The sequence below is a fragment of the Sphaeramia orbicularis genome, chromosome 11, assembly GCF_902148855.1.
Source record: "Sphaeramia orbicularis chromosome 11, fSphaOr1.1, whole genome shotgun sequence".
NCBI lineage: Eukaryota > Metazoa > Chordata > Actinopteri > Kurtiformes > Apogonidae > Sphaeramia > Sphaeramia orbicularis.
The window spans coordinates 24,117,546-24,143,164 of NC_043967.1; the positions used below are offsets into that span (position 1 = coordinate 24,117,546).

General features: G+C 38.3%; 1 pseudogene; it reads right to left on the reverse strand.

The window, feature by feature from the left end:
* Positions 1 to 18,479: 18,479 nt before the first annotated feature.
* Positions 18,480 to 25,619, reverse strand: part of LOC115428144 (CUB and sushi domain-containing protein 2-like) — a 118,829-nt pseudogene continuing 111,689 nt past the window's right edge.

Genomic DNA, 25,619 nt, shown 5'->3' on the forward strand with positions numbered 1-25,619 from the left:
TGCTCTAGTGTCATGATGTGCAGAAAGGAGAGTCTTGGGAATTATAGATCAAAAAAGACCCAGTGAAATCACTTGGGTAATAGAATTATTCACAGATATATTTTTTTCATTGTCATAAATGTACCAGAGAAGCTACTGAGATATGGACATTACTTATAAGTTCTCTCACGGGATTGTGATGGAAACGCAAGTCGTCACTTTTCTTTCTTACTTTCTATTTTTTTAAATATATGAAACAGTTAATCTCAACATAGTATCTATTCATTCGCAGGCCCGAGGCACCAATGTGCATAACTTCAAATATGTCTCTGTGTACAGATCATAAGCCATTAGTGCATCTGTGGGACTGTTAAAAGTGACAGATTGCATCCCAGTGGTGCAGTACTTAGTAAACACAACTAAAGAGACACCCTGTCAGGGCACACTGATCTGGCCCTTACCTCTAACCTCTATGTGTCTCTACACTCACTGGGATGGAATATGAGGCAACACATGGCTAGACATGCTTACACAAACCATATATAACCAGGCTGTTTTGCCTCATGGGAGTAGGTTTAGGTTAGACTAAATATTGCTTAGTAAATTGCTTCACCTGCTGTTTTCAGCATCAAGATGAATAGTGATCAACACATTAGCCGCTAATAAATGATGCCATTGTGGTTTTGTGCAAACCATAGATACTACAGCTTAAATCTAAGGGTGACCGGGCCTTTTCCATCAGGGCCCCTCGACTTTGAAAAGGCCTGCCTGAGGAGATGAGGCTTGCGGAATCAGTGACATCTTTTAAATCACTTCTTAAAACACATTTTTATAGACTTGCTTTTATGTGATGTTTGTCCCTTTTAATTTTTAATTTTAATTTTTAAAATTTGAATCTTATCCTGTTGATTGTTGGTTATATTCTCATACATGATGTTGTTTTCTCACTCCTTTATTTTTGCATTGATTTGACAGCATCATGTTATGTTCCCTGCCCTCTTTATTCCGATTGATTTAATTTATTCTAGTGTCATATTTCTGCATTGTTGTACACATCTCTCCTAATGTGTTGCTTCTGTTTTAGTGTTCTTACTTGCATCTTGTATCCTGCTGTTGTGCCCTTCACTTTGTCTGTCAAAAGCACTTTGTTTTTAAAAGGTGCTATATAAATAACACTATTATTATTATTATTATTATATTATTATTATTATTATTATTATTATTATTATATGTTTATAGTAGGTGTATAACTGTGGCATTAACATGTGTTTCAGAAATTAAGTTCATATGTAAGGAATTAATTATTTTTGTTGTTAGGATTACGCAGAAATCCTATCAGCAAACAGTGCCAACAAGGTTGTAGTCACCTTTTTTACTGTCAGCAAATAAGATGACATTCACATGGGCAGCTGCAGATGTTTATCTGTTTTTGTTCAAAAGATTCTGTCTGATGTGACAGTTCAGCTACCGCATCTGAGTGTAACCACACTCCAGTACTGTTTCAGCAGTACTCAGATGAGTTTAACATGCAGATGACTCGATATGCAGATGATGCACAGATATGCGTCTCTAACCAGATGACCCCAGGCCACAGACTTACTGTGTCAATGTTGTTGTGAGCCATTAGATTAACCAAATTTTATTCAAATAAACAAAGACAAAACATAGACTAGTTAGTTTGGCAACAAAGAGAAGAGGATTAATATCAAAGCTCTAAAATCCAAATGCCAAGTTTATTATCTTGTCATGCTTGCAGTAAAGTAATGAGCAAAAAAATAAATAAATCTTCCGTCAACTTAGTTTGAAAGAGAGTTCAAACTAAACACATACTAACTATAGTACTTACTTTACTTACTAAACGTGCTTTTCTACTGAAAACACTAGAGCAAATTGTCAGCAGAGCTTAGATTTGACCCAAATGTAAAATCCAGGTTTTCAATGTTACTGTTTTCATACATCTGTAACTGAATCTGTAATAAATGCAGTATCCTTATAGTATTGCAAGTCTCACTTAATTGCACTGTAAGCCTTATTGGATATGTAACCGTGGAGTACTGTAAACTGTAGTATCTTTTAATTGTATGTCTTAATATTTTAGTTCTGTTGATGATATCAGAAGCACAGTGACTTGCCTGTTTATTGAATGGACAATGGAAATTTACATGTTCTTTAGTTTTTTCTGCTCTTTTGTTCGTAAAAAAATATAGAATAGCAACACTTTTTCTTGTGAGTGGGATGCAGTGATATGTCACGATTAATAATACTTGTTTACTGTGGTGTACAACCTGCAATAAAAATTAAAAAAGGCCTAAAATGAAATTAATTCTGAATGGTTGACAGGATCCACAGATACAAAAACCTCTGGCCCATTTTTTACTTAAAATGTATAACCTTGCTTAGTGCACTACAAATCCCTCTCTTCTCCAGCCTTTAGTCAGTGCAAAGTGACAAAGAGATAACAAAGTGTGGAGTGTCGGCCTGTAACACAGCACCAGGTGTTGGAGATAATGTTCCGCTGGAGCATTATTTGGCAGGTGGTGCAAAGTTCATCATAGCTGCAGTTTTGATCGATGGCACATTGCAGATTGAGTCCTCAACCAAGAGCTGTTAATAAATCCTGACTCAGACAAACAGACGTTGTGAAGTAGTGTTAGAGAGACTGGCAAAAATGCCTATTGATCCACTGGACGAGCACAGGACAGTATGCCAAACTGGGTTTTTTGATGTATAAAGCTGATGGTGCAAAAGAGGTAGGGGAAGAATAGAAAATCAAAGACACTCAAGATGTTACTGTTGAAAGTGGTTTGGTTGTACCTTACAAACAAAAATGAGGGATTTTAAGCTATGACACTTCAAAGATCCCTCGAGAGAAATAAATCTCTGCTTTTCTTTTACTATACCCTGTAGCCTGCAGCTCAGCAATGGCCAAGTCCAGGTTTCCCCATAGCTGTAAGTAGGGCTGCTCGATTATAGGAAAAAAAAATAATCACGATTATTTTAGCAATAATTGAAATCACGATTATTAAAAACGATTATTTGTTAACCTTAAAGTTGTTTATTTTTTTCTTGCAAAACAATGTAAGATATACTCTTTAAACATAAATAAAGCTTTTAACCACTAAAACAAAGTATGTTCACTTTTGTACGAAACAAAAAAATCTTTGAATGCAAATAAGTGTACTGTAAATTCAAGTATGTTTCCTATTGTGAATAAATAGTGCACTGTAATTAAACTGCTATAGACTTGCCATAGAACTGTAGCAATAAAAAAAAAAAACCTCATGTAAAGTGCAAATTGTAAATTCAAGAATGTTCAATGTAGTATGAAACATAGTAAATTCAGTGGCGTGCTGTGAGGTTTCAGTTCAGGCCTTCTGTATACATCAGCCATCTAGAATACGCACATTAGGGTTATACAGGTTAGGTTAGGTTAATACGGGAGTTGCAGCGTAAAGAGATTCGGAGACTGAAGATTGCATTGCAGGCGAAGTTGTAAACGGAGTTGTTTTTATGCGTTTTAGTTTTTCATTAGATTATGATAAAGGTGGCGGTGGTTAAACTTTAGATGGTTAAAAAGGTTTGTTGTGTTACCGGTCGGTGCGGACACAACTACGAAACACTTTTTGCACGTGATGTGTTTTTGCTCTTTATCTTCTTCATCAAACCCAAAGTGATTCCATACAATTGAATTTGACTTGCCTTTTTTGTTTACCAAGCACTTCTGCTGTGATTCTCCTGCCGTTTTTCCAGACCGCTAGGTACAACTGTCCTCTTGGGGTGGACCTGCCGGCTAGCTGGCAGCAGTAGCTTAGAGGGGGGCGGGGCAGAGCAGCTCATGGTAGCTTGCGTGCGCGTGAATTAAAACAACTCAAAATTAATAATCGTTTTTTCTCGATTACATAATTTTGTAATTGTTGCGTGTAATAATCGAAATCGTAATCGAATTTCGATTAATTGCACAGCCCTAGCTGTAAGTACACCAGGTGAAAATAAGAGGACTTTTTAAAATATTTTTTACAAATCAGTAGCCATGTTACTTCTTCATGATGTATATTATTAGATTAGATCAAATTAGATTCAGCTTTATTGTCACTGTCACAAGAACAAAGCAACAAAATGCAGCTTGCATCTAAACAGAAGTGCTTAGCAGTGATTAAATATTATATATTACAGCCTAAAATAGCATGATAGCATATTATACAGTGTGCACAGGAAATGTGGTATGAATGCTATATATACATCTACTTGAATGTCTATTATGTATCTAGTTTTTCCTTCCTCACAACACAAGTGCCAGTGTGCTTAAACACCCAACTGCTATAGCAGAAATTTGGATTCATTCCTGGTCATGTAAATTCCTTAAAACCATCACTATGTAAAGGTCTAAATTGTTAAATGATGTATTTTTCATTGCCAGAAAACTGATTTATCATTCACTGTAGGGTTGAAAATGAGGGCTAACTGATTAGCATGCTAATTGATGTAAATATATTTCTTCAAGACAATACACCAACATCTTTAGCATACAATATAACCTGCCTCATATTCATAAATTTTAAGGGATATAAGATGTTTTAAAGGAGTGATATTTTGCTTTTTTAATGGAATTATGCATTTTAAAACATTTCCCTGTGGTCTACATAAATTGTAAATGCTATGCTTGGGTCTGAATTCTTCATTAATTCAACTCCACAGATTCATCTTCAACCCTATTTCTGACTGACACCAGAAAGGTCATTTTGAGCACTGGCCCTTTAAATAAACATGAGCCACCCCCTCCGGGTTGTTGACTGTGCGACTCTGTCCTGTTCAACCAACAACTGAGCATTTTAGGTAATCAGCTCGAAGTTTGGACATATTTTCTGTATGGATTACAATCACTGCTGCTGACAAACAATTATGGCACATCAGAGAAATGTTTGTCGAAGCCTTGACCTTATGTGCAAATGTCGTGACGTAACTAGTTATACACATAATAAATTAAGAAGGAATTAAAACAGGTAGTAGAAATCAACTCGATTTTTGCCAAAATGAATATGCATGAATAGCTTTGCAGCACCTGGAGGGTTCAAATCCAAACTTTTGAATTATTAGGGTCCAAATACACAAATAAATGAACCAAAGACTAATAAAAGTGGGTTTAGCTAAATATGACCCCTTTAAGCACACATATAACAGTTGGCAACCTTAAATCCCTTATTTAAAAGCAACTGTCTACTTGTACAGTACGCTTACTTCGAAATGACTCAACTCCTACAACTTCAAAAACTACCTACATGTGCACATTATCCCATTTAAGAACCTCAGCAAGATCAGCTGCAGGTCTGAAACGCATCTGAAAGGTGAATAATCGTGTAAGGTACTGCGGTAAACGAATCTATGGGAGCCTGTGGAAGGAAACACAACAAAGTGTAACACAGAAAGAACGAGACAGGAATCTAGACAGCGAGATAAGACGATGTGATAGACGTGGTTGGTATATATAACCCCCACACAACACAATCTAGAGGGCTTTTTTCGCTGATGTCTGTGACATGATGATCCTTGACATACGTCAGGTCGTCATTACCATCCTCAGATCAACCATGAGACATTTCCATCTCAACCAATGTTTATCTGTGCATGAGCTTTCTGCGTTGTAGAGTTTAGAGAAGTTTATTGTGTGCCATCAGATGTGTACACGACCCCCATCGCAACAGATATGCAAAGTTAAGGAAGATACAAGCCAACAGTAATAAGTAAACTCAAGAAAAGTCTATTGATTTAATGAAGCCTTTTCATTCTCCTCGCCTTTACATTTGTTTTGGGTGATTTGTATGTGGGTTTAATGATATGAGCACCACTTAGAGAAAATGACAATAGAATCTGTAATGAAAGACGACTTTCATTAGACAATCAGCCTGAACTGTCCACTTGGATGCTTTATGACACCCACAGTGAGGGAATGAGAGAGCGAGCAAGAAAGAGAGAGAGAGAGAGAGAGAGAGAGAGAGAGAGAGGAACTGTGGGAGACAGTGAGAGGGAGAGAAATGCCAAAGTCAGACCCTCCTGAACGTGACCAGACTAGAAATGTTGTGGTGAATTACTGGTAAAGCTCCACAGAGAAATGCTTCCTTTACTCCACCAGTCTGCATTGTCGAAAAACAGGGAACAGTATAAGCCATAGATTTAAAAAAAAAAAAAAAAAAAAAAAACTATTCTGGTTGCACGCAGAGAATATTCACCCACTCAACATTCACACTGTATCCATTTAAAACATCTATGCAAAGTGCCCTCTGCCTACACTGCCAATTCTCTGTATTCACATTCCGAAAATAACTGTCTTCAATGCGGACCTGTAATAAATTATGTTTTCAAGCAGAGGACTTTGGGGATCACAAGTGGGCAGCTTCCACTTCTCGTGCTGCGAGTCTCAAGCTGCCAAGGAAACAATGGTCAAAGAATATGTTGAGCAATCACTCACTCCCATACACTCTCTTGCTGTGACTGGTTTATTGCAGGAAATGCAGCTAACAGCTTCACGTGATGGACGCTGCTGTCAAGTGTTGCTCTGAGAGTGAGTGGGACAAGTGTGTTACTCCCATGGGGGACAAAAGCATACACAGAACATATAAACATACTCTTGGCTGCATCCATGCTGTGTGGTAACACCTACGTGATCTGGAAATTAATTCCACTGCTGAAACCCACATCTAGGCTTCAGTAGCGCTTTTATAATAACAATAATACTTTAAATTACATACCATATTACACAAAGCTCTAGTTTCCTTGGCAGTTAACCCATAAAGACCTAGTGCTACTTTTATGGCAATTCTCAAATGAATTTTTCCTCTCCATTTAACCTTTCTAAAGTGATTTACCACCATTTATTATAATATCTTCTATGTTTTGCATTTTTCAATGTAAATCATGTATTTTTCTACATTTAATGTAGATGTTCATGAAAACTCAGACTTCATTCCATTCAAAGGTTATTATATAAAACAGAGAATACTGAAAAAAAGTCAAATTTTCCACAAAGATAAATAACTGAACGTAAAATAAGTATCTCCATCCACTACCATTGATCCAACTCCATGAGTTACTGGTGAATCAATGTTGTAGAGATGACGGTGTTTGCACATTCACTACGGAGTCTTTGAATGTCCAAATGGGTCATATCTGATGACAATGAAAAGATTAAAAAAATTTTTTTACATCATAATTATAATAATTTACAAGTATTGTTAGGAATAATGCATCAACAGGTATTAAACATTTTATATCAGTAGGTGGTTTTGGTCAATGGTGGAGTTTGGGTCTTTATGGGTTAATTCAAAGCAGTTTCACATAAAAAAACAGCAATTATTGAATGAACTGAATGCTTATTATTTTCTGATTTCTGTTACTCCTAATAATAAATTACATATTTCTGAAATGCGGACCAAACTAGACATTTGCAGACATCATCTGAAGGGAAACAGTGATATTTTCCACAGTTTTTTCATTTTATCGATCAAACTTCGACTGGCTTTGTCTGTCGCCTTCACCCAGTGTATATATTTAGAGTTTTATTTTGATAAACATAGGGTCTTAAATCTATACCTGCTATGACCTATATATGAGTAACAGAATAGAATAGAATAGAATAGAATAGAATAGAGATAGATAGAATGAAGAATAGAATGCCTTTATTGTCATTATACATATGTACAACGAAAGTGTAAGAGACAACTCTCTGGTGGTGCGTAGTGCAAAAGTTTAAGAAAGAAGTGTAGATATATATACAGTATAAAAACAGGCATGTCACCAACCAGGAAAACAGTAGAGCTAAGTATATATTGCACTTGACCCTGGCTGAACACTGTGACATATGTTAAATATATGTCCTTTGTGAGGTATTGTCATTGCAGTGCAGTAAATCTTAGGCTAAGAGTTGATGTTCCTAGGCGAGCAATTTAGGTCTGTTGATAGTGGTTCAATAGACATCAGTCAACATTAAAAGTGGTTGATTAGTCTATAACAAGGTCTTTTTATGTTAGAAGTAAAATATGTTTGTTTGGTTTGGAAACTGTAAAAGGTTAAATTATATTATAACTATTATTGTGTTTTACATTATGGTAACCACAAAATCACCAGGAGATATTTGTACAAGTCACTGACGATGATGCTTTTTTTTTTTTTTTAGGTATTAAAATCTGGTATGTAATGTCAGGGCATTTCTCATGCTTTGTACTATCTCAATAATTTAGTCTGGTACCCATAAATTCACATAAATTATTACCCCAAACTCAAATTTGACAATCCTTCATATTAAGCGCTCTACAAATCTCTTTGAAAATACAAAAACAAAACTTGGAAAAAGGAACATACTTATATTGCTGTAAGTCCCATCAGTAACTAAAGAAAACAGCCTCTGGACCTAAAAAGCAGTTCTGAAGACCATTCACTCTCTCTCAGGTGAGTCAGAGTAACAGCCAGTCAATATATATCTAGTGTTCTGTGCTACTGTCCAATAGCACTTTATCTATTTCTTTCTCACAAACACACATAGACCCGTTCACCTTGTTGAGACAAGTTGACACATATCAGCACTGCAGGTGTAATCCATACGCGAGCTAAATGTCAGTGTCTCGAGTCCGTAGGGTATAGGGTTAAAAGGAAGAGCAGAAAGGATGGGGGGCTACCTAGAGGGATCAAAACTCATTGGGTTCTCAGATCTCCTAACAGGAAAAAATAAGTTGCATTCACCAAGGGAGCTGTGTTGTCAGCAATGGATGAATAAAAAAAAAAAGAAGAAGAAAGAAAACCTCATGGGAAATAGAGTTTGCAAAAGTTACCAGAATGGAAAACTAAGACATAAGTTTGTTCGGGAACATTGTCTGCAAAATGGTGCAACTACTGAGCTGTGATAGAGCAAGAATGCCACTTTTTTTTTTTTCTTTCTTTCTTGCAACAACCAAGAAAGTAATGCAGATATTCAAAGTGCTTTCAAATCCAGATTGAAGCACTTTATGCTCTCTATTTACAGTATCAAAGGTGCTGCAGGACTTGCTTTCAACATCTCAAGGGAACACTGCTGGAAGATGAAAATGTATTATGGTGCTTTGCAAAACAATTGAGTGCCAAAGAAAATTACAAGTCAAATAGCTGTGAGTTCCACTTAGTAGCAAGCGGGTGAATGAGGATCTGGCAATTTGCGAGCGTCAGGCGTTATTTACATTGCCTCAAAGTGGATGGTGATGGGGAAGAAAATCAATGTGGATGCAAACAGTGTAATGGCAGGGTAATGTATTCCCCTGGGCAAGCAGCACAGACGAAGTCCTGTCAGAGTCATGCCGAGTGGAGGCGGAATTCAGTTGCTGTTTTCACCAGATCTTCCTATTGCCACATTCAATCCACATGCACATACTTGCTCCTGAAAGTCAGTCTTCGGGGCTGTCTTTTTCCCGCTGCTTACTCAGAATGCTAACTCTGCAGGGCCGTCAATCAAAGCGCTGGATGGTGCGGTGAACAAGAGTGTAGAAAAATCAGATTCACATATGCAAAGGAATGTGTTTGTGTACAGTAGACTGTTTCTATCAACACACACGTCGACACGCATCAGGAAAACAGGTGGTGGGAAAAGTGACTTGCTTTCCTTTGAGTTGTTGTGGATCAATCAGAGAATGTGTTTTTTGACCCTGATCCCTGGCCTTCCTTCCCTGAAAGGAACACTGGACCTGTCCATCACATATCAATCAATACCTGCAGCACCTAGCAGCAGCATCCAGTATCTAGCAAACCTACAGGCATGTTAACACTGTACATACTCGGATCTGGAACAGGAAAGTACCTGGTTTGGTTTTTTTTCTGGTTTGCCACAAGTATCAGATAATAGGGGCGGGCGGATGAATCCAAATATAGAGGGTATGCACATACGTCACTTCCCCCCCGGGCCACGCCCCTTTAAGTCAGACTGAGTGGCAAAACCCAACCTGCTCAACATGATGGAGTATAGCAGCGTGTACTGACCCCAGTGAATATATGCATGATCTACTGGTACTGAGGAGATTTACGCCTAGTTCAGATCAAGTATTTTATCCAACACAGATACTACTGCTGTGGATGAGCAGGGGACCACTGGATTCTGGGAAATCAGGAGATTTTTCCCACCTGTTTTTAAATTACGACATTGTTCTTGTAATATTATAGCTTTATTGTCGGAATATGATGACTTTAATCTCACAAATGAATGACATTTTTGTTAAATTACGAGGGTTTTTTATAACTACGACTTCATTCTCATAACATTGTGATTCTTTTTGTATTCGACTTTATTCTCATAAAATTATGGGTTTTATATCGATATTTTATGACTTTATACTCGTAGTGACAAGTGTTTTTTTTTTTTCCCTTATGTGGCCCTAACACGCTGTCATAGCTTTATTTTCCAGTTCCTACGTATTTGAAAAACTAGGTTAGCCTCAGTTTAAGTTAGTTTACTAATCATGTAGGAGCACAAGGTTCAGAATCACAAAATGAAGACAAAAACCATGAAAGATCTGATCATGAAACCAAGAGCTTTACTAAGAAGTAATGTTAGACAAAAACAATACGTCATTTAAGGTATGATTTTACCCAAAAATACAGCATAAATTAATGTGAGTTGACACCAAACAAGATCCACAGATCTAGGTTTGGTTTCCTGGATTGGTGGATCCATCTACTTCTCTTTTCTTTGTCTTTCGGCGTCTGTAAAACGATAGCTCCGACTGCTTTTCAAACCTGTTCATACAATCAATCGCACAACAGCTCTTCCCTGTTTTTTATTAAATACTGTTCTTAAGTTTAGACAGTATTGAAGCCAACGCTGCCACTCTACTCCCCTTTCTGCCACTCAGTGGGTGGAACCGCGGTGACTTCCGCCAGTGGTGACGTCACATGCATACCCTCTATTGATACTATCAATACCAAGTCTGTATTGGTATCAGATCGATACTAGCGTGGTGAGATTGATACTTCAGTTTTAGTTTTTCTCTTATACTCATTGCTGCGGTTTCGTCAAAGAGGCGACAGCCAGGTCGCTGGACTCCCTGCTTCTGTCTTAGTGCGGAGCAGACACACTTTAGTTCTCCTCCCCCTCTTGTGTTTCGATGTTGCGCCGTCACATGACTCAGCAGCGCAAAACAAAAGCAAACAAGTAAGCCGCCAGCTCAGGTGCACCTGCCCACCAGCACACACACAACACATGCACAGACTGAGACACAGAGCAGAAGAATGGCATGGAAGAGCAGCGGCATGTTGTTATATTTTCAGGCTGAAAATGAGACAACAGCAAGCTGAATAATTTTATGCATCCACCATAATTATTGAAATATATCAGTATCGGCGATATTGGCCCTGTATTTACTTGGTGTGGATCGATACCAAAATATGCAGTATTCCACACCACTATCATATATTATCCAACAGGAATTAAAAAAAAAAAAATTGTATGTTTTCCTTACAACATTTAACTTAATTCAAGCGTGCTATTAGTATACTTATTTTAAACTAAAATAATTGAATATGCTTAGAGGAAGAAAAGAGCCCTCCTCTATATACAGTAGACCAAAGAGATTATTCAGACCAATCCAATCATGGCAACAGATAAAGACAGAACACCATCACTGGGCTTCGCAGAGTAGAAGGCTCACTAAGCTGAGAGGAATGGTGCTTTAGGTCAGCATCATGATAACACTCCACCTGACCTCTCTAATTGGCCACCAGCTGGGAAGCCGTAATCCCTCCACCTAGCTCTCTAGTTTTCCACTTTCACGTTCAGCCTCCCTCCAGAGGTCATGACCTCCTCTCCAGTTCTCTCCTCTGGTGTCAAGTGATTCATACTGTTTGACCCTGTCATCCATCTCTTAGCTGGTCCTTACTGTTCACTGCTAAATAATAGATAGCTGACAAGTAAGACAAGTCGGAGAAAAAGTTTTGTAAGTTTTAGTGTTCTTACAAAGTGGTACTGTGCTTTGCTGTCAGATTTTTTGTTTTGGGACAAGGCATCGATATTTGAAGTTAAAACTATTTGTGTAAACCCCAAGCTGGCATGACTAGAAAATAATTAAACAATAGCAGCAAGCCAGCTTGTCTGCAACGCGTCCCCTGTCCCTGGTGCTGTCTTTTCCTTGCAATGTGCATGATCAACTGTGACTTTCAGTCTGCATTGCTTGCCAATAGCCCTTCTCCTTTCTTTTTAGTCACTGTCCTCCCAGTGTTTCCCTTGTTCTCCGATGCCGCAGGTGCACCACCACAGGTGCCTCGGGCAACGATTGCCACATCAACAGGACTTGGTACAGATTCTAGCGTCCTGCACAACACGAGAGAGTGAGTTAAAGCCTGGAATAAGAAGTTGATCATGTAAAATGTGCAAAATAAGCCTAGCCAGAGCTGTCTGTGGGAGTCTGGGATGTGATCAACTCTCAGCTGACCACAGCAAGGATTCAAAGAGACTTGAATATCAACCTACAAGGCGCAATTCTCAGCCTGCTCAGAGTCAATCAAGTTCTTCTGTGAATGCGTTTTTACTTATCTACTGAGTGGTTGAATGAAACTGACACATGTTTCCAGGGGCCATCTCACTCTAAGATGACTGATTATATATTCTTTCTGAACCTGTTTCCTCTATCAACAGTTCTCTGTCTTTATCTATGAGCCACTGTGTGTGTTTCGTGTATTTAATAGCTCAGCCAGTGCTACCCCTCGTCCCTTCATGCCAACAGCCTGTGGCTCGGCTTCAAAGTCTCCTCTGTCTTCTGTTGTTTAGAAGAACACTCTTCTCTGGCATGATCCTAGGAATAAACCAGTATTACTAATCCTTATTCAGTGAAAAAGAAAATGCGGTGGAGTTTGAAGGTTTATCCCAACTGAATAAATTTCACTTGAATGCAATTTGTAGTGATGTGTAGGTCAGGTTTTGTTTAATACCTACACGACATGATATGAGAGTCAATCCACAACATCAACCTGCAAAATATGAGTTAATTAACCACTCAGAACCGACCTGCAAACTGCCAACTTTAGCCTGTATTTACATACATATTGAAGCTGTCTATCAGTTGTGGTGCCAATTCTGAATGCTAGTTCTTTGGTGATAGACTGACAGACACTGGCCTTTTCTTCGTTGCTTGCTCTTTTGCTCTGTCACAGATGGTCTCTGCCTGCAAGGGATGGCAGAGTACACCTCCACTGCCCCGTAACATGCTGATATTTGGTAGCCCTTGGGTCTCACTACCAAATCCATTACCAGATATCCAAATATGCTGGTAATAGCAGCAGGAGACACAAAACTATCCCTGAATTTGACTATGTTGTGTGGAAAGTGGCTAAAGGCTGCTCAAAAAGTTGCAAAATTACTTCACGACTAACTTACATGTACATAAGCAAGGTGCGATTTGTTTGGTGGGGGGGGGCAACTCCCCCGCTGGTTTTTACATCACTACTTCTGCTCAATGAATTTCATCCTCAGGGGGGAACAACCAAGCAATTGAAATAACAGGCAGGTTGTGATGAGTTTTCTTACACCTATATCCTACATTACAGGTGCTAACGTTCACCTGAACCGAACTGTCGGCAGTCTCAGAATTTGTGAACATCCCCATGCACTGGGGCGCCGTAAAAGGGGGATGAATGTGTGTTTCCAGTGGATACAGGTTAGAAGTTGTGAAAATTTCGTGTAAGATCTGCTGTATAATAGAGGAGCAGAACCCGGGAGTTGGAGTTATTTAAAGTATGTAAAGTTTCACTTTCGTTTCACACCAGCGTCAGTTACGTTAGTTATGGGCTGCACCACCACGTACATAACTGCTGTCCCTCCCTGACAAAAATAAATAAATAAATAACACCCCCCCCCGTTTTTTTGACAAATCGCATCCTGTACATAAGTACCGATGTGTATGCAGTGTTGGGCAAATTACTTTTAAAAAGCAATTAATTATAGTTACTAGTTACTTTCCCCAAAAAGTAATTGAATTAGTAACTGAATTACTCCTTCATAAATGTAATTAGTTACCAGGGAAAGTAATTATTGCGTTACTTTTTTGAAAAACCTTCAAATATGTAAAAGGAAGCTGATTTTTGAGTGTGTTTCATGGGCCACTTTCTTAGAGTAGAACAGCAGACAGGTACTGCATACCATGACTGTGGTGAGGCTGGGGTCCACCAGGGCCTGGCTGGGGTCCACCAGGGCCTGGCTTTTCCACCACATAAGTGCATATCTGCATTTACAGGAAGAAGATGCTCCTTCAGTTAATCCCACATCTCCACTTTTTTCAGTCGCTCCTCCCTGATACAGCAGTAAATGTCTTCAGTCCAGTCAGTCTGACTCTCAGTCCCCTAAATTAGCTGCGCTCATAGCTGCGTTCAAGCAAATGGGTGTGCTGTGGACAACTCAAACTCGGACATGTCACTAGTCGTTCACGTGAAGGCAGCGTGGACAACTCAGACTCATGGACACACAGGTGAAGGATGAAGGCAGTGTGGGCAATTTGAATATAAGAACGGCTCGTAAACGAAATGGTTCTTATCATTCACTGAAAAGAGCGTTCAAAAGACTCGACTCATCTGCCAATGTCACACTTCTTGTGCCTGGCTGAGTGAGCCAGGACAGATAACAGCTGTTAGATATCAGTGCATTGTAATGCACCCCATTTTACTGCCGGTAACGGCGTTGTAACGTTTCAAAGAGTAATTAATTTGATTACCTGTTACTAGAAAACAATAACAACGTCAGTAACGACGTTATTTTTAACGCAGTTATTCCCAACACTGTTCATATGTATTTGGAAATCTGTATTCCACAAAAAAAATCAAACTGATAGTTAAATAGTCATTGGTAATTTATTACAACTGCGAGAAAGAATGAGTAATCGGTAAACATACACTCACATACACCCATTCACACATCAATCATGTTTCTATCTGCCTGATGGTTTGTTGAATAAATGAACCGGTGCTCTCTTTCATCACCACATACTCTTAGTACAGAGAGCCAGAAACATGTTCAGAGTAACATTTGCTATTCTCTTTAAGAGAGGAGCTCAAACTGCCCAAAAAGTAACTTGATTTGTCGCTCGTCGCTTTTAAGACACAGATAGCTGAAGGGGTTTCAAAAGTTATGAAATCACTCTGTTGTCAACAGTGGCTGCAAGTGGCACCTTGTTCTTCATGAATGCTGACATAAAGGGCTAATTTGATGGAGTCTGAGTGGGTTTGCTAGGCTCAGGGGAAGTAGGCCCCCCCCGACATGAATGCTTTATAGTTCTGTAATGCAGATCATAGACTGCCAGAGCACAAGCGGACCTGCACCCTCTGCTGTATTTGAAAGAGAGATTGACAGAGTGAACGGAAGAGAAGGTGTACCACTACTAACAGTGAAGTCGACTGCATGAAACTTTTCTTAAAGTTATTTATATCCTAGCAAGGAAACTGCATTATACACTTTTAGCAGGCCTGTCACAACTACGGCATAATTTCCTGAGCAATTATTTGAGCAAACTGCAATTATTTGGCATAATCATCATCAACGTCTCCATTCACCAACACAACACCGTCTACTTTTAGACAGTATTTTCTACCATTTGATGGATGCTCTATTAATGAAGTCATCTCTTTGCTCCCCCTTCTTCTGTTATGGTTTAATGGTACCTGGAATGAATGCCACTGACTCTTTAAGTTGAAACGCTTCATTTCTGGTGTTACCGGTCAGTGTCAGTAGGCCTGTCACAATTATCAGCTTAATCCCAAACTGCTTGTTAATATTTTGCATAATCATGACAATTGTCTCCATTCACATAGAAAATCATCTCAGTGAAAGAAAGACATGTCACATTTCATCACCGTTTTCATGGTATTTTCAAGCGTTGGAGATTTGACTGGTGTGACTTTTGTTTATATAGCCTAAAACACATTCATTAAGCAGCACTGCATGGGTATTATTAACCCATAAAGACCCAGTGTGACTTTTGTGGCAGTTCCCAAATGAATTTTTCTCTCTATTTAACCTTTTCTAAGTGATTTATCACCATTTATTATAATATTATCCGCTGTATTTGTATTTTTTCAATTAAAAATCTGGTATCTTCCCATATTTCTTACCCATCATTGTCTGCTTTATGATGGTGATGGTCTTCTTTGTCAACTCGCAGACTGAGTCACTGGCGTATTTTTTTAAGTCTATCCTAGGTCTGCTCCCATCCTACTTTCGACCTACATCAGTCAGAGAACCACAGACGCTTATAATCTGCGTTCTCAGGATCTTTTCTTGTTGTCTGTTCCTAAAGTTAGAACTGAACAGGGGAAAAAGGCCTTCAGGTATGTGGCCCCATTCACCTGGAATGAACTACAAAAAGACCTGAAACTTAAGGATCTGGTTTCGTTGGACACTTTTAAGAGACGTTGTATGACTTAGAGAGGGAGACATCTGGCTGCAGATGTTTTACCTGACACACTTTGTCTACATTTCATGAGCACTTTTTGCTAAGTTTACTTTGGAAGGTTTGACTTGTCTATGTGCTTTTTATGTATTCGTTTTATGTATGGAAGTCTGTGTCTGTAACTAATGTACTGCTGTTTGTCTTGGCCAGGACACTCTTGAAAAAGAGATTTTTAATCTCAATGAGGTTTTCCTGGTTAAATAAGGTAAGAAAATAATGTTTCATTCATTGATCACTATTTTCATGGCATTTTCAAGCGTTGGAGATTTGACTGGTGTGACCCAGTGTGACTTTTATGGTAGTTCCCAAATGAATTTTTCTCTCTATTTAACCTTTCCTAAATTAATTATTATCATATAATCATCTGTATTTTGCATTTTTTCCTGTGAAAAGAATCTATTTTCCTATGGTTAATTCACTGATCATGTAAATGTTCATAAAAGCTCAGATTAAAGTCAAAGGTGATATTATCAAAACAAAAAAAATGAAGAAAAAGTGACTTTTTCAGTAAAATATGTCATTAATTGAACATAAATCCAGTGTCTCCATCCACTGTCATTGATCCAACTCCATGGGTTTATGGGAAAAATGTTGTAGTAAATGATGGGAGTAGATGACGACAGGCTTTTCAGTCTTTCTGGTTGTAGCTGGATATTTTCTTAACTCATAAAGACCCGGTGCTACATCTGTTGCAGTTCCCAATTGATTTATCACCATTTATTACATATTATCTTTTGTGTTTGCATTTTTTTAAGTGACAATTTTGTATTTTCCTACATTTAATTTACTAATCATGCAGATGTTCATAAAAGCTCAGGTTAAAGTTGAGGGTTATGTCAAAAACAGAGAAAACTGAAGGAAATGACTCTTGGCAATAAACAAGTAATAAAACAAGTGTCTCCATCCACTGTCATTGATCCAACTCCATGGGTTTTACTGGTGAATCAATGTTGTAGAAGATGACAGTGTTTCCATGGTAACTACAGAGCCTCTGAACATCCAAATGGGTCATATCAGATGACCACGAAAAGATGACAAACTGTATTTTACACCAATTATTTACGTGTTTTAATAGGATTGGTGGATCAACAGTTTTATCAGTAGATGTTTCTGGTTGATGGTTGATGTTTGGGTCTTTATGGGTTAAAAAATGAGACCCATATTACTATTAATAATAGAAAATTACCAGAAAAAAAAGGCAGAGCAAGCCTGAGCTAGATATTTTCTTGCAAGTTTTCCCGATCCTTGTCATGAGTCAACCTGCGCATTAGCATCAATCTGTGCAGTATATTTTCATTCTAGTATTGCGTGATGAAGTGAGAATGGCAGATGGTGTGAAACTGTACATCTGTTTACAAGTTTTTACACCCAGCCAGCACAAATGTATGAAAGTGTGGCTGAAAATGCTAAAGTAGTTATGTGCACGTCAATTTGCGCCCATATGGATTGATTTGTGTGTGTGTATATTTGTGTATCTGTAGATGTAGGTGTAGGTGAAATAACTCTATAGATGCAGGCTGGCGGTGGTAATCGAGCTCACTAATTACTTCCTGAGCTGAGAGAGTTGTCAGAGAGAGGAGGAGCCGCCACAGATGGTGAGAGACCCCACTGACGCCAGGATATCCTACCTCTTCATCATTAGAGCTGAGCATGTGTGTTTGTGTGAGACTGAGTAATTGAGAGGAAGACTGAGTGTATGTGACCAAGATTGAGTGTTCAAATTACACTTCTAAACCGCACTCTGCTGACCAAATAATAATTATCAGTCTACTTATCGCTTTCATTACTCCTATTGTATGTTCAGTATCGGCTGGACTTAAAAGCTGATGGTGTTTAAATCCGTCTTTGCTCTTGTGCGATTCCTCAAAGACCTCTGGGGGCACAGACACAGTCACTTTAAGGTGTTTGTGTTCCGCCGCTCACCCGTTTCCAGTCATGTTTAAACACCCTTATTCCTCCATCTGTAAAAGTGCCTACGGGCAGGTGGTGCACCAGTGGACTCCTGTTTTCCCCCCTCGCTGTCCCCACCTTCCGAGACAAAAATGCTGCGGGCCTGAGTACTCACCACTGTGAAGAGCCTTCTGTGCCGCTGACCTCCAGCAGGTCATAATCATCCTCCAGCTGAAAGTCAGAGAAAACCAGGGCAATGGTGTCTCCTGGCTCGGCGAGCACGGTCCATGTGCAGTCGCGTTATTGTTGTACTCGGCAGGGTAATTGGGGGTGTAATAACCCCGCTCTGGCCCCGTAGAGTCCCACCACACCATCATCCGCTGTGGGGAAAACATTGTGAAAAGGCTTAGTAAAAAGAGTAATATATAAACAAAGATAATCGCAGATGTGTGTTGTGGTGTAGTGCGGAGATAATTGGAGATGAAAATGTGGAGACAGTAATAGAGCCTTGGTAAATAGCATGTAAACACAACCTTCAATAAAAATCCAGGTATGATCATGACTCGTATGAGGGAGATCTACTGAAACCTTAGATGATGACTAAACTTCTTCAAGGTCAGCTTCAGCCCAAATAGAGAACTGCATCATAAGGACAAATAGTTTCTTGTCTGTTTAAAAATATATTCTTCTATGAATAGAAGAAACAAGAAAGCAGACAGTTCTGGGGCTGACAAGTCTAGATCATTACATTACATAACAAGCGGTGCCAGGCACAACAAACCCTGCCCTTTGCACATATTTCACCCATTATAAGTATAAGTAAAAGATTTTAAAAATTCACAAAAAGTTTGAACTTTGACCTACTGTTCCCAAAATATAATGAGATCCATTCTGGGTCACTAGCAATATATGAAGTCAGTTTGGTATGAATTAAAGCAATAGTTTTGCTGCTACAGACATGTGAGATTTCACCTATTACACTGGTCAACAACAAATTTGTTGTTTAAGTTTTTTGAGCTGATTTAGGATAATTTTGGTGTGCTGAATCCAAAAATCACATTAATTTTGCTCAATCAGGTCAACTTTCTGAACTATGCTACATATTGGCTTTTTAACATTTTTGCTTTCATTTATGGGCATTTTCACATCATATGATACAAAATTCTTTCATATTTCTTGTAATAAACGAGTTCTGAAGATTTTACTTTTGCCATTAATGTTTTTTTATTATTACAGGTGAATGAAATGGCTTCGACTAGAAGATCTTGCAAAAATAAGCCTGACGTATTCTGCTACATCTGCGGTGAATACACCATTATACCTAACAGGAATCCTGTTAGAAAATGATTTTTTTTCTCTGAAAACCTATGTTGGGTGAGAACTATATAAAAAAATCAACTGATAAAGTCACAAAAATGTAATCAATTTTGTGAGTTCAAATTTTTCAAAATCAAATTAGCAAAAAAACTTGACCTGATTGAGAAAAACAGATGTCACTTTTGGATTTAGTGGTGCAAAATGGTCCTAATTCAGTTGAAAAAACCTAGACAACTTGCAAAAAACATTTTTTTGTAACCCACTGTTATAAGTAAATGGGGTAAAAAAAAAAAAAAAATTTTAGAAAATTCCTAAAAATTTGAAACTTTGATGTACTTTTCACAAAATGTAATCACATTTTTTCCCATCTATTCTAGGTCACTGGTAATCTATAAACAAATTTGGTATGAATTCACCCGGTAATGTTACTGCTACAGATATTTGAAATTTCGCCCATTATAGCAAATGGGGAAAAAAAAAAAAAGAGTTTAACAATTCATAAAAAATTTTAACTTTGACCACTTTTCCCAAAATGTAATGAGAGCTATTCTGGGTCACTGGCTGAAAATAACCCATAGGATCACACATTTTTAAAGTCACATGCATATTCTGTCAGGGGACGTGAACTGATAGGATTTTGTTGATACCAACTCTTTTCTCAACTCCCAGTTCAGAACAGAGACTCCTGATGAGGTGAGGTGAAACTTCTTGCTCTATTTGCAACGTGCTAGTTAGTAATAGTCTATAAACCTGCAACGACTCTGCACTTCCATTTTAACTACAGGCTTTTCAGTCTTTCTCTTGTAGCTGGATATAATTTCTTAACCCATAAAGACCTGGTGCTACATTTGTAGCAGTTCCCAACTGATTTATTATAATCATCATTATTATCAAAAACCATTTATTATATCTTATCTTCTGTGTTTTGCTTTTTTAAGTGACAATTTTGTATTTTCCTACATTTAATTTACTGATCATGTAGACGTTCATAAAAGCTCAGGTTAAAGTTCAGGGTTATGACTTGTCAATAAACAAGTGTTTCCATCCACTGTCATTGATCCAACTCCATGGGTTTTACTGGTCAATCAATGTTGTAGAAGATGACGGTGCTTCCACGGTAACTACAGAGCCTCTGAATGTCCAAATGGGTCATATCTGATGACCATGAAAAGATGACAAACTGTATTTCACCAGTTTTTACATGGATTGATAGGATTAGTGGATCAACAGGTATTAAACAGTTTAGATCAGTTGATGTTTTGGTCAACGGTGGATGTTTGGGTCTTTATGGGTTAAATAAGAATGAGGATGATGAATTATTGACAATACCTATTTCTCGTAATGAAACTGCAAGACCATGTATACACAGATCACTTGTGTTGTGGAAACCTGCCATTGTACACTGATGCCACTACATGATAAGGTGCAGTGTTTCCATTGCAGTGACTATTTGCGCTTCTTTCTTTCTGTGGTGTTTTAATATATGAATTAAGATACTGATAAGGAGCATTACTAGCATTGCAGAAACTTCAAAAAAGTCCAAAAAAGGTTTAGAATTTATCCTGTCTAACATTGCAATTCTTGGCCCCAGGTGAGATGCATCTCATAGATACCAAGAAAAACAACACAGAAATGTATGAACAACCCATGATCTAAAAGAAGCCATAAAGCAGATGAGATATAAATCACTTTAATTCAAACTGAAACTGACCACTGTAATGTCCTAAAACAGTTCAGTTTCTTCATATTAAGTCTGAACACAGAGTAGGAACAGAATAGAAAAAGCATGAATTAACCCAAAAGACCAAAAGCATCTACTGATCTAAAATATGTAATACTTGCTGATCCATTAATCCTAAAAACATGTAAATAATTGCTGTAAAATGCAGTTTATCATCTTTTCATGGTCATGAGATATGACCTGTTAGGATATTTGGAGGCTCCGTAGTGAACATGGAAACATCACCATCTTCTACAACAGTGATTCACCAGTAAAACCTATAAAGTTTGATAGATGACAGTCAATGAAGATGCTTGATTTATGTTCACTAATTGATATACTTTGCTGAAAAAGTCAGTTTTTCTTCGTTTTTTTCTGTTTTGATATAATAACCTTTGAGTTTTCATGAACATCTGAATTAAAAATAGGAAATTAAAAAAAAGAAAAATACATGTTTATTGATGTATTTTGCCGATAAAGTCTGTTTTTCTTCAGTTTTTTCTGTTTTGATATAATAACCTTTGAGTTTTCATGAACATCTAAATTAAAAATAGGAAATTAAATAAAGAAAAATACATGATTTACAGTGAAATGTGCATAATACAGAGGACATAATATTATAATAAATGGTGAAATATCACTTAAGAAATGTTACGTAGAGAAAATTTCATTTGGGAACTGCCACAAAAGGAGCACTGGGCATTTATGGGTTAAACTGAATTGAACTGTGAAAAAATTCAGAAAAGTCAGAAAAACATGCCAGCATTCATGAAAGGACTTAATAAGTTTGGAGTCATATGCTCGCTATGGACTGAAAAAAGAACCAATTCTCAATTCCCATCCTCAATTTTGTCATCAACTTACTGAACAAATTGGATAAAACACCAGGAAAATAGAAAGAGTAATGCCCCAATGATTCAGAGAGAATGTCCAAACTGTGGCACTTACAGTAACTTGGTTGTAACTGAGCAAAGTTTTGCCATGAAATGTGCTTTTTTTTTTTTTTTTTTTTTTTTTTTTAAAGATATATGAACTATTTATTATTTATCTTTTTCTGGCTGCAAATTATCTTTTTGCCACAGGCCAAAGTGCAGAATTTTTAAATTCAGGAGCATAAAAAATGTGCAACGAGTTTCAGCATATTGTTCCTTTGTCTGCAATTTCTGCCATAGGCCAGGGAGACAGTCAGAGGATTTGAGAATGCCCTACAGTACTTTTATAGTCAGCAGGAAGCGGGCTAGGGTGTGTGATGCAACTGAATGCAACATGGCGAGAAGTGATTAAATTGTGATTAATTCAGATTTGTGTTAATCAAAGCAACTCTTCCCCTCCTTAACACTGCAATGAGGAGACTATTAAATAATAAAGCATGCATTTAGAGTGTTGCCAGGATAATTCCCTGCCCAGATTCTGATATGTTCATTATAGCTTCCAACAATGCACTATCATGTGATAACTCTAGATTATTTTTTTGGGAAAAGTCATTAAAATATCGTTATAATGCAATATGTACAGGAAGCCAGAGCTCCGACATCAAAAGGAGTTTTAAAAGACATCGGTGTGATATTATTGTTTGTGGAATAGTGTCTGTGCATCTGTGTCAGGCTGGTGTGGGATTCATTAGCTGGAGGCCAGCAAACTGTGTATGGAGTTCTGAGGAAGGGAGGAGGAGCTCAGAGGAACCGGGCCCTGTCTATCATCCATCCTACCTGTCACCACGGCAACCCCCTGAGGGAGGGCAAGGGAGTGTACGGACGAGCGAAAACCTGTGAGGTGTGAACTTGAATAGGAGGGAAACCACGACAGAAGGGCGAGAAGAAGGGGATGAGAGACAGGTGACAACTGAGGATGGGCGAGAGAAAAGTGCAGTGGGGGAGGGGTGGAGGGCTGGACAATAAAGAAAGAGAGAGATGGCAAGAGGGTGACAGGTGATTGTTGCAGTGGGAGTGACAGGAAGTAGAAGGCAGACAGAAGAAAAGGATGAGGAAGTGAATTGATATTCTGCACAAGACAGTTTCTTCACACTTGAAGGGAAGTCTCTGACTCCAAACTCTCCCCTTCACCTCCACTCTCTCCGTCGCTCTTTCCATTTTGTGCCTGCCACTGCCCAATACAACTGTTCAATGACAATGAGAAACTAAACACTATACCACAGGATAGCACTGTCACAATACTCTAATTTAGAACCTGAAGATAAAACTGACGCAACAGTGAGGGGATTAGATGATTTTATTCTAGCATGACGGACAAATTCCTTTGGTTTGTGGCTGAGAAAAAAAACAAAAGGATGGTTGTAAATATCAGAATTTTCTTACCAGTTAATGGTACTGTGTACTAATGTTTTATTCTAACCAGAGTCAAAGGGCCTGATTTACTAATGGTTTGCCCATGTAAAAACGTGCGCAAACTTGAATGCGCACGCAAAAACACATTGAAGCTTATTTACTAACAGGACGCACTGAGGTTTGCACCTCTCAAATGGGCAAAATAGCTCGCGCAACCCATTTAGCGTGTTTGCCCTGATGAATATGCAATATGGGCGTTTCTGCCAGAACATGCAAAATTATTGGGAGGAGTAAATGCAAATATTTATTTAGCACGTCCAATGTGATTTACCAAACCTGAAACTGATTGCGGTGGCTGATTTTGCATCGATATTTAGCGTGTCTGAGAGGCAGGTTTTAACTTTGTGCAAAACTGGATGCAGTAGTTGTGGCGAGGAGGAGGCATAGACACAATGCAGAGAACCAATCTGTTCTGATCACATCAACATTTTTGGAATGACAAGAAAAAAATAATAATAATTTGAGACATATAGCCTCCCACTTTATGGGCCTGCCCCCCCACGCCTGGTCCCACCAGTGGCACATCACCATTAGGCCAGGACCGACTCCTGAGAGACGTCTCTCTCTTTCTCTCTCCCTCTGTCTTTCTCTCTCGTGCATGCACATGTAAGGGAGACCGAACGAGACGGGTTCTAGCGCTGTATAACACACACACACACAAACAGTGATGTCCACGGTGTTGTGACTGGGCTCCTGAACCGCCCATATAACACTGATGTGGAGGGTTTTCTCTCATGCCCACAGACTTAAAAGTTTTCGTTCACCATACAGAGCGACATAAAGAGAGAAGGTATTTATCTCACTGATAACACACTTCAGCATGGATAAACAACAGAGAAATGCCTATTCACCCCTCCGTGTGGAAAAAGAGCATATTTATGAGTGCTGGCATATCCCAGAGCAGTTTTTACAGCACTGTCTCCATGACAACTACCAGTAGCGCACGCAAAATCCTCATTTAATTAGGGTCTCCAAGACTTTGCGCCTATGGTCATTTGCGCAGGCAATCTTAGTTGATCACCCCTGACACACAAATCAATAGCACGTGCATATTTTAGTGCGAACAAGCACATTTGCACCCGTTATTTGCGATCTTAGGAAATCAGGCCCAAGTATCTTCCTGAGGCTGATGAGCTTGTGTCAACAACAGGAGAACACGCTCATCAGCAACAGTTCATGGGGTGATTTTTATTTTTTTAAAGGACTTAGTAGAGTTAAAATGGGTAGTCTACATTTTAAAGGCTGGCATTTCATTCTCACAGCAGAAGACTCCTAATGAAAGGTGCTAATAAAAGTGTTTCGAATATATGTATTAGCAACTGTCCTTAGCACTGTTCAGAGGCTGCGTATTATTGTAAGAATGTATCGGTATGAGCTCAGTTATGCAGACTGCAACAAAGAAACTGTTTTTTTGTTTTTTTTTCATGAAGTAGGAATAATTTTTTCAGTCATCTCATATCTGTTGCTACTACCATCTAAGTCTTTACTTCATATTTGATGTTGTTCCAAAAACTGATTACAATCCTCTTCAAAATATGGACTGGAGTGGTTATAATCTAAGGTAGAGTGCAGGTTCAATAATGGGTTTTTATATAATATATTCATAATCATGTTAATTTGAGTCCAACTCCCAAATACGGGCCTGAACCCATAATATTAGTAACACCTAACACACGGGAACACTCAAAATAATTCTAAAGTGTTCTTCTTTAATATTCTTCAATATTAACAAACTGTATTGCATTAAGCAAAAACATCTCCCAGAGAGGTGGATTAATTTTTTTTGATTGTCACATAAACATCACGACTGACCACTGAATGTTCACTACATTTGAAATTACTATGATGGTCACTGAGATGATGTCTCCATCTTTCAAAGTCAAATGAAATTTTCCAAAACTAAAAAGTTTAATTCTTTAAATTACATCA